The sequence below is a fragment of the Ziziphus jujuba genome, chromosome 1 (assembly GCF_031755915.1).
Source record: "Ziziphus jujuba cultivar Dongzao chromosome 1, ASM3175591v1".
In the NCBI taxonomy this organism is placed as follows: Eukaryota; Viridiplantae; Streptophyta; class Magnoliopsida; order Rosales; family Rhamnaceae; genus Ziziphus; species Ziziphus jujuba.
Genome location: NC_083379.1, coordinates 2,272,908 through 2,287,446, shown reverse-complemented (window position 1 = coordinate 2,287,446; position 14,539 = coordinate 2,272,908).

The following is a 14,539-nucleotide window of genomic DNA, read 5'->3' as shown; positions in this document are numbered from 1 at the left end:
TTTTTTTTTCCCCTTCTGGAAATGGGAATTTGCATGTGATGGATAAATAAATCTATATAATTTTACCCAAAAAATGTAAAATTTTTACTATAGTAACAGTAATAAGAATCCTTTATGCTGTGTTTATTTTGATGCAAAATGAGATTTTTTTTTTTTTTTCATGAAATAGGTTTTACAGAGAGGGACCCACTTGTTCAAAAATTTTATCAATTCACAGAGAGTGAGCTTCCCTCCTTTTATTTGTTTATTTATATTTTTTCATGACCTTTGAATGGACAGACAAAGCCAGCAGAAATTCAAAAAAAGTAGTAAAGGAGAAAAGTGGAAAGAAGCTAGACTATTGTGACGAGAGAGAGATAAAAAAGAGACACTGTTACTCAATTTTATTTTTATTTTTATTTTTGCCAATTTTTCCTTTCTTATGTTTGCCCATTCCATTTATTTATACAAAAAGAAATATGTACAATATTGGCTTATTCTCAAGGGAGAAAGAAAAGGCTCTCTCTCTCTCTCTCTCTCCACGCCAATCCTCGTAGAGAGACAGCATTTTATTCCCCAAGTACCCAAAAAGCAACCCTCTGTCTGCTATCCTACATAGCATTATTGGCGCTCTTTTTTCAGCCTCTATTTCTCTCTCTCTCTCTCTTTTCTCTGCAAACTGCAATAGCCTTTTGTCTTTAATCCCACCTTCTCATCTCCCAAACACCCAATTAGAACCTTTTATTATGTAACCAAATGGAGGAAAAAGTAAAACAGAAATCTACTGCATTAATTGACAAATTTTGTTTTCACATATTGTTTTGTTCCTCATGCCTCTCCTGTGATGAGGCTTATGGTTTTGTCATGTTTGTAGACCAAGAAACAATGTTCTCTGCAATGATATATATATATATATATATATATTTTTTTTTTTTTCAAATGGATTTTCCATAAAGTTACTTTTTTGACTATTACACATTCTTTTGCTTATGTCTATTACCAATTTACCAACCTAGTATATACCCACTTACACATACTTTTAATGTTTAAAACCTATTGTATTTATTTCCCCAGTCTTGGTATTTCCTATTTGCTGTACTACTCCAAAGTGTTGAAGAGTGAAACAATTGCTTTCTTTCTCTTTGCCTTTTGTACTATCATGGTGTGGATTTGAGACGTAGTTTTCTGCTGCTGCTGGTGTTCAAGAACAAAAAATGGAGTGTGATCCATATTTTGGGGGTTTGATTCCCTTTGTATGTTTTTCCAAACGAAAATTTTAAACTACCTGACAGTATCCGTACATTAGTGTACCTATTGGGAAACAAATTAAAAGTAAATTGTACCTTTTTTTTTTCCTTCTCTTTTTCAACAATAAAGAGAAGAAAAGGAGAAGAGAAACAGAGAGATGAAGAGTCTGTGGAAGAAGAAAATTTAACAGAAAACAAGAAATATATATATATATATATATAATTAATCGACAAATTGTATCTGTAATATTCTAACTGTCTCCTTTACCTAGTATCACAGTGTAGTTTGAATGAAGTAGAACAAAAACATATAATTTAGATAATATGGGAGGTACGTAATTTGGATCAGATCCAAATTGTTGGTGCGAATTTAAAACTAAATAGAACCCAGAAACTACTGATCCTATGCTCTTTTTCTTATTGTTGAAAAAAAAATAAAAATCAATTAATTAGATAAACCCTTTCATTGATCTTCTTTACTCCGCCGGATGATTTTTAAATTTTGGTTTACGACAAAGGTGAAAAAAAAAAGCCAGTCGGCAGACTGATATTGGCAATATGTGTTGGTGATAAATAATATCTTCCCATGCAAGTACAAAGAGTTATGCAAAAGGGGTGATAAAATTAATTAATTAATTAATTAATCTAATCACATCAACCTCGTGATTAGACTTTAATTTAACCTTTAAGCATCAAAGCAATCACATGATTTATTTGCATGATGGTGGGGTTTCAGCTTAATTACAAAAAGCAAGATAAATAATAATCACCCTGTATATATATATATATATATATATATATATATATAATCTATTATAAAGCCAACTTAGATAATATTATGATAAATACTTTATCATATTAACCTTTTAAATTTAATTTTAAAACATTAGCTTACTTGAACCAAACAAATTCAATGAAATCTAATGTTTGTGATTAAAAAAAATCTTAATCAAGTATTATAATGTGGATTTGATAAAAATTGATTGTATATATGTATATATATATACAGTCAAGTCCAAATAAAATCCACTTAATTTTAATAAATAAAGTTTATTATTCATAACTATTGAATCACATTCTAAAATTTAAAAAGTAATCAAATATATGTTTAATGACATATTAGAATACAATTTAAAAAAATAAATTATGTTAAAACCAGATAATTAATAAATATAATTTTAAATTTTAATTTTGATACGATTTAAGAACTGAAAAAAAACAAAAATCTCGTATTAGATCTCATATTAATGACTATATGTGATCCTAAATACATACATATATATATATATATATATATATATATATATGTTAAAGTTTTACTTGAAATTAATATAAATTTTACAAATTTTAGGTGATGAGACAAGTAGGGACCGATTGGAAAGAGCAGGGGGAATTGGGAAGAGAGGGCTTCATATTGCAAGCTGATGAAGGCGTGCATTCCAAGAATAGCATCATCTATAACACACCACACCTTATTAAAAAGGAAGATTCAATTCAAGAGGGGTTGCATTTCCCAGTTTCCATTGCGTTAAAAGAAGCCAATAAAGAAAATTTATGCTGAAGGAGCCACTACCAAAGGAGTGCTTCAGTTGAAAGTATTTGAAAAGCTAGCAGCCCATTCAAAATCCTTAAACATTGAAAGTACCAACTGTATGATTGAATAAAAGTTGCATATATTGATTCTCTCATCCAAAATTTCATGTATATTCCTATATATATAATATGTTAATGAATTATGAAGACTAATAGTACTAACTAATAATTAGACAGAAAATAAAAGGAAAAAACACATTGGATAAAAAGGGCACGTAAATATTGAAATTTTTTGTTTAATTTTGACTTTTTTTATTTTGACAAGATAAAACGATAAGAGAAGCAATAGCAATTATGTTTTTAAGGAAATTAAATTCCTCCATTGAAAACTAAAAAAGCACTTTTGGGTCAATAAAGTTATAGCAGCTAGGTGTATGCATTTAAACAAGGTCTTTGAGAAGTAAAACTTCTGGTGCAAGAGATCAAAAAAAACGAGCCATTAACGCTTTTGCAGTCAAAGTCATAGATTTCGTCTCTATCGGAGTTTATCGATAATATACACTTATACAATGCAAAGTGATCATAATATTAACAAACGTCTTATTAATTAATAAATACCCTTTTCTAATCAATGACCCTCTTATACATTTACATATATAAGTCCTCATGATTGAGAGCTTCAATATATTTACTGTCGCAGAGATAAAAAAGTTAAGAGACAGTGAGTAATGAATGTCATAATATTATGATGAAGTGGGGCAATTTCTGTCTCTGCTTGGAGCACACCCTTTTGTTATTAATTTTTCTTTTTGAAAAAAGGAGCACTTCTTCTTCTTTTATGCTTTACATAATAATTACGATCATATACATATTTTTATATATGTCTTTATATATATATATATAGTGGGGTTTGTTAAATGCCCTTTAAATTGAAAGAGATCTCGATGTGGTTTTGATTGAAAAGGGAGTGCCCAAATCATTGGAACATTATTTTTCCAAAGTGAAAGAAGGACTATATAGAGAGAATTAGGTTTACTCTATTTAGAAGAAAAGTATCGCTTTTATAGATTAAATGTGAGTATGCTATTTCTTTGATAAATTAACATGAATGCGTCATCTTTCAGAGTAGAATGTGATCATTCGGTTTGCATTTTTCCTAACATATTTTCAACAAAGCAAGAAAAGCATGAAATTACAAGTTACATTAAATGGGACATTTTGGTCCACGGTACTTACACACAATTAAACTAGCTGGGATAGGTAATATATAACTTTATCATCTAACTAAGATGCATACTAAGCTTTTTGCAATTAAGGCTGAAAAATGATCAGATATATAATATATATTTTGTACAATAATAATTAATTTATTACCAAATATATAAATGCATATATTTATATATATGGAGGGTCGAAAATTTGAGAAATATTTGTTTGTCTTTGACTTTACTTTTTGCCGTTTTGACATATTTCTACTACTACTTCAAAAAGTAGGAGCTGCTGGATTACATTTGGCCATGACTATGGCTACGATTGAATATATATATTTAAGTAGGTACGTACGTAGTTCATGTTTTTCATGTGTTTTAATTTAATATATTATCCTATATTATACTCTTCTAGTCAAGAGTAAAAGATTAATTTGATCTGTGCTTGAATATGGTATTCTAATTTATCATCTTTCTCATTTGGTGCAATGTATCTCTCGATTTTTAGAGTAGTAGCTATAGCTAATTGTACAGAAGATTGTCGATTTATAGATAACGATTCTTAATTATCGCCAAATTTGAGCAATACTCTCCTTAGTTTATATTTTAGGATAATTAATGCTCATCTACTTAATTTAAAATGCATTTCTTAATTCCCTTTGAAAGGATATATATATATATATATATACAACTTTGTTATAATACATACAAAGTGTATGCGTGATCGATATAAAAATTATATATAAAGATAAGATTAGTTATTTTTATTATTATTATTATTATTTAAAAAATAAATAAAATTCGGCCTTTAGGAACTAAGTTTGGACCAAGTGGTTGAAATATCGTCCTTTTGATCCCCTTCCATACGCGCTTGTCTCATCTTAACTTGGTCATGGTCATTCTGCGTTCAACTCTGGAATTAGATGGGACACACTCCCTGGTGTAGGTGTACAAAAGTGGAATGTTAAAATAGGGCCGACTCTAGGCAATCAACTTCCCTTAACAAATAAAACATTTATTTTATTTTATTTTATTTTTTGGGTTGGGAAGTATTAACTCGAAGAATATGATTCTAAGTGCCAATAATACTAGAACTAATGAATTGATTATTTGCCAAAAAATTTACAAATTAAAGATTGTTTTGACATATAAAAGAGATTATTTATTTATTTATTTTTTTGGAGAATGGTAGGATTTTAGATTGGGTATATTATATAACTTAAGGTTGATGTTCAATAATCAAAGCTTGATCAATGGAAGATTTCATCGATCGACTAGGAGATTCAAACTAGAAAAACTAAAGCCTGGTTTGAGATACATGCACTCAAATACCATAATATGCTTATAAAAATTCTGTATAAGATTCTCCAAAGAACATTTAGCAAAGCCACTATTTCCTTATGAAACAATTATGAAATTGAATTTTCTATCTTCAAAAATATCGAACATGCCATCAATAACATGTTAATACTTCAAGTTAGTAGTCTTATTGATATATTAAGGCATAACCCATCTTGCAAGTGATCAAAAAAGAAGTCCTAGGTCCCACGTTGCTAGGCATAACCCATCTTTCAAGTTATGGTAGGCTTGCAAGGGTGCATTTTTATTCTGTTATCTACTTTTATCTGCATATAATTTCAATTATATGCAAACATAACGGTCAAAAACCTAATATAATGTGCATATACAAGCATTTACGAACATTCAATTGTTTAAAAATATCATTTGTTATGATTGATAATAATCGTTAATGGAGATTTATAAACAATTTAAAAATAGTTGCTCCAAAAAATATATTTTTCCAATTATGCAATCGATAAATAATAATTATGTTCACAATGGTTTTACAACTAATTATAATTGATGACATCTAGATGTTCTTAAACCTTTTGCAAGCGCTAATCAATGGGAAGAATGCAACTAATAGAAGCTCTTGTCCATAATTGTACAAAACGGGTCTGTCTTGAAAAATCGTCAAGTGTAAACCCTGGTGGTGATGGGGCTTGATAATTCCTAAAAATGCCCCTTTCAGATGGATAATGGGCTTCCCTTTTGTTGAGTGTGTAATAGAGAGACAGTTGGATGTTGGAATTAGACGACAGACAGACCTTGATGTGTAAGCAAATAAAAATTCTTGATCTCAGAGGTGAATATATGTCTGAAATATATGCAAAATGCCAATGCTTACAGGCTAGGTGTACTCCTATCTAGCTCATGAACAAAAATAGCCTCTGTACCTTTTTCATTTCTTGTTTTCTGGGTGGGAATGTGAGGAAAAAGCTAACTACATAACAGCATACCAGAAAATACCAAAAAAATTAGATGAAAAGAAAGAAAAAGAAGGGAATGTATGTGGGTTGGTGGGGGTTCACACTTCACATATATTGATGAGGTTTAGTGGGACCCGCATTTATAAGAAAAGGGGGGGAAAAATAAAAAAATAAAAAAAATAAAAAGAGAGAGAGGAAAATTCAAGTCCAAAAGTGACCAAAACTCTGGTTTGATTCACATATAAATTATATTGAATAATGTGAGTCTGGGTCATAGAATTCCAGTCACACCTGACTCAAAATGAAAAAGTGGGATAGGGAATAGAGAGAGAGAGAGAGAGAGAGAGAAAGAGGGAGAAGAGGATGAAGAAGATGAAAAAGAAAGCGTGCAACTTTATACAATAAATGTCCCCAGACCACTCTTCCTATCATATCACATGTTTTTTTGCCCCTTCTTTCTCTCTCTTTCTTCTTTTGCTTTAATTCCATTCTCTTTCTTGTTTTTTCTTTTCCATTTTCTATTTTCCATTTTCCAATTCCAATTCCAAAATTCCCCGCTCTTCTTCTTCTTCTTAATTCTTCTTCTTGAATTCTATATATATATATATATATATATATTTTAACGTACTACTGATCAAACGCACAATCACATAACATTCCAATTCCTTTTCCTCGGGGAAACTGCTCTGCCTCTGCTCCATTCTTTTTTTTTTTTTTTTTGGTTACAACTGCGAGCTCTCTGCTTAATTCTCAAATAATGCCAACCTTATGGAATAAAATGGGCCACACATACATACATACGCCACATGTTTTACACAAAAGTCCCACTAATAATACTAGATCTGCTCATCCAATTAAATTAACCACTTAAAATTTTATAAATTAATCCAAAATCCAAATTTTTTTTTAATGGTTTATAGTGAAATTGGTTTTGTTTCAAACTCAAAACAACATTAATCTTTCCCATGGAACGATTTAAACAAAAAAGAAAAAAAAAAGAAAAAAGAAATCTAACTTATTAATGGAAAAAAAGTTGCCGCCACCATTAGCAAAACAATAAAATATATACGTTAAAGAAACCTAGTAATATTAATTCTGGTTTGTTTTCTCCTTAGGTTTTTATCCAAAAGCATTTTGTGCTGCCTTCCAGATCATTTTATTATTACATGCAGCTTTCAGTTGTATTATGTAACTGCATAAATAAATCTTAGATCGATCTGTACTCCCCACCCTCCATCCACCACCAAAAAAAAAAAAAAAAAAGGGAGCGAGAAAAGAAAAATCTTCAATTGGTGGGGTTAAGTAATTATTTGGGCCTTTTTCTTTTTCTCAAACTCATTTTGCGCTGTGCATGGTTGTGGTGCATTTGTTAAATTGAGACAAAGGGAGAGAGAAGCAAAATTATGATGATGAAAGAGGCTTAAAGGGAATGGAAAAGTTCAATTATATTCATATGACTCCATAATCATACCTTGAATCATTGGATCGATGATCAGATCAGAAGCCACATGAAAAAAAATACATATATAAATGAAAAAAAAGAATGAAAAGATTTGGAGGGCTTTTCCTTACAGCATGTATGCCACCCAAGCTTGCAAAGATAAGAATAATATCAAATTCTTCTATTACTATTTGAGTAAAGATCATCTCATAATTAATTAATTATAAGCTTTGATGTATGTTTTTCCAATTAATTTATAATTTAGTAAGAATTCCTATGCATGCATATGCTATACCTATTATTAACCATGATCAGAATTAATTACAGACATGTGTACAGTGTACGTACAGAATCTGCAGGCTCACCAACATACATGCAATATTTGAGATTTGACGCACTGCTCATAATATTTGCTTAACATATATAATTATTTTGAAGATTTATATATAAATTATCTCGGACGCTGCTATATATTTATATCAAAGGGCATGTCTATATATATATATATATATAGAGAGAGAGAGAGAGAGAGAGAGAGGGAGAGTAGTAATAGAAGAGAGAGACGGATGAATAATGAATATTTGAATAGACAGTGGAAAAAGGGAGTAAAAGGGAAAAAGAGGGGTGGGAAGCTTTTGTTACTGAAATCTAAGAGATTGATTAAAGGTGGGTAACCAAAAAGCAAAGAAAGAAACACTCATAAAAATAAACAAATAAAAAGAAAAAAAAAAGAAAAAAGAAAAGGCCATGAAAGTATACATTACATGTTGCTTTCTTTCTTTCTCTCTCTCTCTCTCTCTCTACTTGCAATTTGCATGCAAAACGATGACAACTTAACCCATCATCATTACTGCCACTCTTCCTTTGCTCCCTAATCCCCATGAAAATGAATCTCTCTCGCTCTCTTTCTCTTAAAAGACACAGAACCCTCTTTCCTAAGAACCACAGCTTTTTTATTATAATTTTTTTTTTTGAACTTTATAAATTTTTATAGGGAAATTTCTTTCCACAAAATAAGAAAATTCAAAGAATAAGATTTTAATATCAGTGATTAATCAAGAACACCTTGGTGAAATTTGCACCATATGTCTTATCGAAAGGAATGTTAAGAGTACTTAGTTTCATTGCTATACGTGTGTGTGTGTGTGTGTGTGTGTGGAAATTATTCAAAAAATTATTAATAATAAAATCATTTCAAAGTAGCAAAAATATCTTCTGATTAATTTTTGGGAGCAAAGTCCATGGATTATTAGTGTCGCTCATGTGTTTTCCAAAAGAATATACATAGAAGATAAACATTAGCATCCATCCAAGAAATCAAGTTCAGTACTTTTACAGAGTATTGGGTAAAGCTTTTCATGGTATTTAATTAATGAGTAATTATCAAAAACAAAAAGTAAAAATAAAAATAATAATAACAAACAATATAAATCTAGTTAGCGTAAAAATCATGACCTTTTTTATTTTTTTATTTTTTTTATTTTTTTTACGACCATGATCAAATTTAAATACAGCTAGAATTTCTAAGCAAATTTTATGGGCGGAACGAAGACAAGATTACCAAAAGTAGCAAAAACTTGATTTTGGTTCCTTAAAAATAGAATTAATCAACACTGTCATGTTTCTCAGATTAACCACCTACACAAATTGGGTATTAATCCTTGAGACGATTCCTTCTGAGAAATTAGTCACTAAATACTATTGTGGATTTTGACATATTCACCAAAAAAAAAAAAAAAAAAGTGGATTTTGACAAGGTGTACATAACCAATAAAATAAAGAGATGTGTACTAATGACACATCATACTAATAAAAGAGTTCAGGCACCCTAGAGCCGTTTCCAAACTTTTTGGTTATCTTCTTCGATCTTTATTATTATTACTATTCATAAGCTCTTGCTCCATGAACGTGTGAATGAAACTGATAATCTATTCTTTCACATCAATATACTTTTTTTTTTTTTTTCTTTTAACAAAGATAAATTCATAATTATCCTGCAAAGGCCTTAATACAACCATCAATATTTCATAAGATTTAGGTTTTTTAATATCTAAGAGTTCGCAGCTGAAATTATTGCCTTACTCCTTTATACCCACCTTAATAACTCACCATCCACCTTCTACGCCGTTCTTCCCCAACTCATAAATTCATAATTATCCTGCAAAGGCTTGCTACTTCTTTATACATCCTGAAATCCTTCATGTTCTTCTTTTTTATAAATAATAATAATAAAGAAAGTTTGGAAGCTGGGTTATGGCTGAGCTCTCTCAATAGTATGATATATCATTAGTTTAAGATATAGCTTAATTATTTTGTTGACATGTGTCCCATCTCAAAATCCATGTAATCCGACCATCATGGTTGGTCTTTGTACGAGATTATATGAGCTAAGACTATATTCTACAACAGACCCATTGGCATCTCAGATTTTTTATTTTTTAAAAAAAGACATTGTGGGTCAAATTTGTGTACAAAAAAAAACTTATTGATTTAAAATTTTAAGTTAAATTTTAAGCTATTTATGGATAGAATTTCATATTATGCGCACCTTATAGTAAGTAGGAAATATTTATGGTGAGCAACATTTTGTATATGATTTCTCTTTTGTTTTTTCTCTTGTATTTTTTTTTTTATATATATTTTACATATATTTTTTTGGATATCCTTCCATATATATTTCTCATTTAACATGAAAAACAATTTTTGATACCAAAAAAAAAATAAAAAATACACCAATCATCCTTTGAAGCCTAATTTAAAAATTTTTGTATTGAAGATTGTTTAAATATTGAATAAGAGATGAAAAATAATTTAAAGAAAATATAATAATAAAAATATACTTAAAAAAACATAAACGAATAATCGTGTGAAGTTAATATAGTTATGATTATTATTATTATTTTTATTTTGTCCAATGACCAATGATGCGCACCATAATCACTTGGTGTCTATTATAAGGCGCTCACCATGATGATTTGTTGTTTTCTTTATCAAAGTTTATACATGGGCAACTTAATAGATATAAAGATTGAAGAATGCTTAACATGTGAAGAAAAAATGCTGAGTCGACTTGTATGGACCAAGAAGTCCATCAAAAAACCTTACATGGAAGAAGGCATATTTATGCAGAACTTATTCTACATTCACATTAATTAGCATTTTTTTTTTCTTTGTGATATTACATCAATTAGCAAGTTTTAACATTTGTTTTTTTTTAAAAAATTATATAACAAACAAATTAAACTTTGCAATAGGATATTTAATATGTTTTTCTTTTGATAAGCGGAGAAGCGTATATATTTGTTATGTTCTAACATGAGACTAAATGAAATTAAATATTTCCAAGCTTCCAATTAATAATTAAGGGGGAAATTAAAAGGATGGTACAACATGAAATGAAAACCGTGTGTTATTCTCTTTTGTTTCTATTTTTTTTATTTTTATTTTTTTTTGGGGGGAGGGGGGGGACATTCCGTTCTATCATTTTATTCTGACATTCAGGAAAAAAAAAAAAAAAAAAAAAAAAGCAAGCAAAATGGTAACACAAAGATGGTCATACAAGAGTGTCTGGATATGCAATGAGAGAGAGAGAGAGGTGATAATTGATGGACAAAAAGCTTTCCTCTGATGGATCTGAAGTGATACGTAAATAATTGATGGTCAAAAAAGGCACGGATGGAGTTAATAATATTGTAGCATCGCATATAGAATATAGCATAATAATAAAACAAATGCCTAGCTATTTATGCCACAACAAAACAACACCTCCCTTCCATGCTTTGCTGGATTCAAAATAGACCCTTCGAACTGAGTGAATGATGGGTTTAACCCAGACCAACTTTCACTGTCCATGGTTTTGTGAACTGCAAAAATATTACTTTTGAATAGACTTCTCACATCCCAGATACATACATATATATATATATATACCACCAACTCTATTTTACGTACATGCTAAGCAGACTGTCTTATGGTCATCAAACATATATATATATATATATATACATATTTGCCGTTTTGCATGCATATACAGTTAATTTACTAAACCAAGTTTATCAGGAGAGGGACCACATTATGACATATATTATTATTATTATTATATGCTTCCATTAGATAGTAACACCGTGGATGCAATATGCTTCATAAAGTCATCAATTAATAGTGCATGTGAAGTCCTAATTACAATGTTAAAGTTTAATATCTAACAATATGAAGTTTCCAACCTAATGGGTCCATTTACAATGCCGAAATACATAACATTCCTGTATTGGATTAAATTAAATTATTTTAAATTTGATTCAATAAAATTTAAAATATTCAAATTCATCCATTGCAGTCCAACCTTCCAAACAATCTTTTATAGTACTAGTCTTATTATTTGATGATGTATATATATATATATATATATTATAAAAGAAATGTAGTAATTTTTTGAAATTAAATAGAAATAAAACAAACATAAAGGATTGTGTAGGTTCAATTAAAATCTGGGTGAGGATTAATTAATTAGGTATATATATTCTTGTAAAGGAGAAACCTAGTCAGTCATAGTGGTTTGACAATAATTAATGAAACTGGTTTTCGTTTGTTTTGATATAGTAGATGAGCCAAAGTCAAGAATTGACGCTGATTTCAAATCCTACGATCAAAGAAGGTAATAAGCGGCTTTTCTCCGATTGATATAAATATATAATTATTAGTAGTATAAATAATTAAGAGGATGATGATGATGATCAGTAAAAAGGTGGATATATATACACACCGGCCACTATTATAGTCAAAAGTTTTCTTCATACCTTTTACATTATGCTTTTTCTTTTCTTTCTCTTTCTTTTTGATCTTTTTATTCAGTAAAAATGTTTTAAATCATTGGATTGAGGACCGAATCAATAAAAGCTGTTTCCGTATCTCTCATTTATGTCTTTGAGGCTCTCTATTAATATTAATTACATTGTTCTAGCTACCTCCTCCTAAGTTAATTTCTAATTAACCTCTCTCTCTTTCTCTCTCTGTGTTACACTACTAGAAGAATTGCCACTAATAGGACATAACAAGAAAAAGGAATTTTTTGTTTATTGAATTGAGTGTTATTCCCAAACAACTTTTACAGATCTCAAATTTATATATATCGTAATATTGACAAAGATGGAATAGCAGAGCATAGCATGGAATACATATACATACATATATATATATATAAGGTTCTTGGGGCTATAAGAGAATAGAAAGGGAATGTGGGAAAACGCCAAAGGGAAAAGAACCACAATAAAACCCTAAAATTTCCTTAATGTCTTCTGATGTAACAAACAAGTTCCTTTGGAGTTTCAAGAACGCATGCCTTATCAAGCTGACACAAAAACACACAAACACACACCCATATATACAAACATCTAGCCATTTCTTTCTTCTTTTTCTCTTTCTCTCTATCTCTCTCTTAATCTTGTTGGCTCACCTTTTCAAGCTCCCAACACAGATTCTCTTTGCCAGTGCAAAACCCATCACCTCACTCAAGAGATAGTACTAGATTCTATATTCACACTTTTTCTTCCTTTTATCATCTTTGAATATATATATATATATATATATAGTGAGGGAGGAGTGAAGGGTATATATTTATTTTATTTTTATTTTTAGATAATATTTAATTGGTCTACTTTAATTTTGCATGGGAGTCTAGTAAATTGGGGAAGATGATCACTTTTGAGTCATTATAGTTTTTTAAAGCTTTTTAAGAGCTCCTATTCCCACTCTTAGTGTCATCATTGCAAACTGAAGGTGGTGGGTTTTGAAGTTGCTTTTTAAACTTTGTTTATACCTTTTTTTGGTAGGGTTTTGAAGGAATGTCTCTTTGCTTGGGTTTGTAAAATTCTTCTCGTTTTTATCTTCTTTGCCTCCACTTGTCTTGGATTTGACTACCCTTTTATGTATGTGAAACGAAGGAAACATTCAAGCACAAGCTTTTGGTTGTCGTCTTTATTATATGAATTTAATTGCATTTATTGTTTCACTTTATTTTTATTTATTATCTTATATGTACAGGTCTAGAGTTATTCATTTTCACCGAAGAGACGTTGCTTGCTTTCTTCTTCTTTCCTTTTTATTTTTATTTTTTTATTTACCTCGTTGAAGTTATCTGTTCTACATGTATAAATGAAAAGAAAATATGTGCCGACATAACAAAGGTGCCAAAAAAGCACTATACCATTAATGTCAAAAGCTTAAAACTGTCTTCAAGTTTCTTAACACTAAGGATGATAATTAATAAGAGGAAGACGAATCAAACATTTCTCAGGCTCTGCTTACGTAGTGATGTTTCTAAAAGACATTAAATATAAATATAAATATAAATATATATATATATATATATATTTATATTTATATATTTACACACGAGAAAGTTGTTGCAAAAAAGCTATTTCACAAGTATTTGGCAAGCGTCCACCCATAAAGTAGAGCATTCTGTAGTTGGTGCTATATAAATTGTAAAATACGTTATAAATATACAGAAATATTTTTGTTTTTGTTTTTGTCTTTGTTTTTTGTTGTTGTTGTTGTTGTTGTTGTTGTTTTAATTAATTTATTTATTTATTTATGTGTTTATATAGGAAAAAGTTAACTAAGACATTCGTTTCTCTTATACTTAAGGTAGCGTTCATCAAGTTTTCAAAATTCATTGTTCAAATTTTTGATTTTTGATTTTTTACTGTCTGACATTTCCATTCTATAAAAATATTTAATATAATTTGTTTCCCTAAACAAATCTTATAATTATGTTTGTCGCATAGATCAAGAAAATACTAGCATATAAACTCTAAATTTCTTGTAAAATATCTAGTGAATTGCAAGACTTGTTAGTTGGTG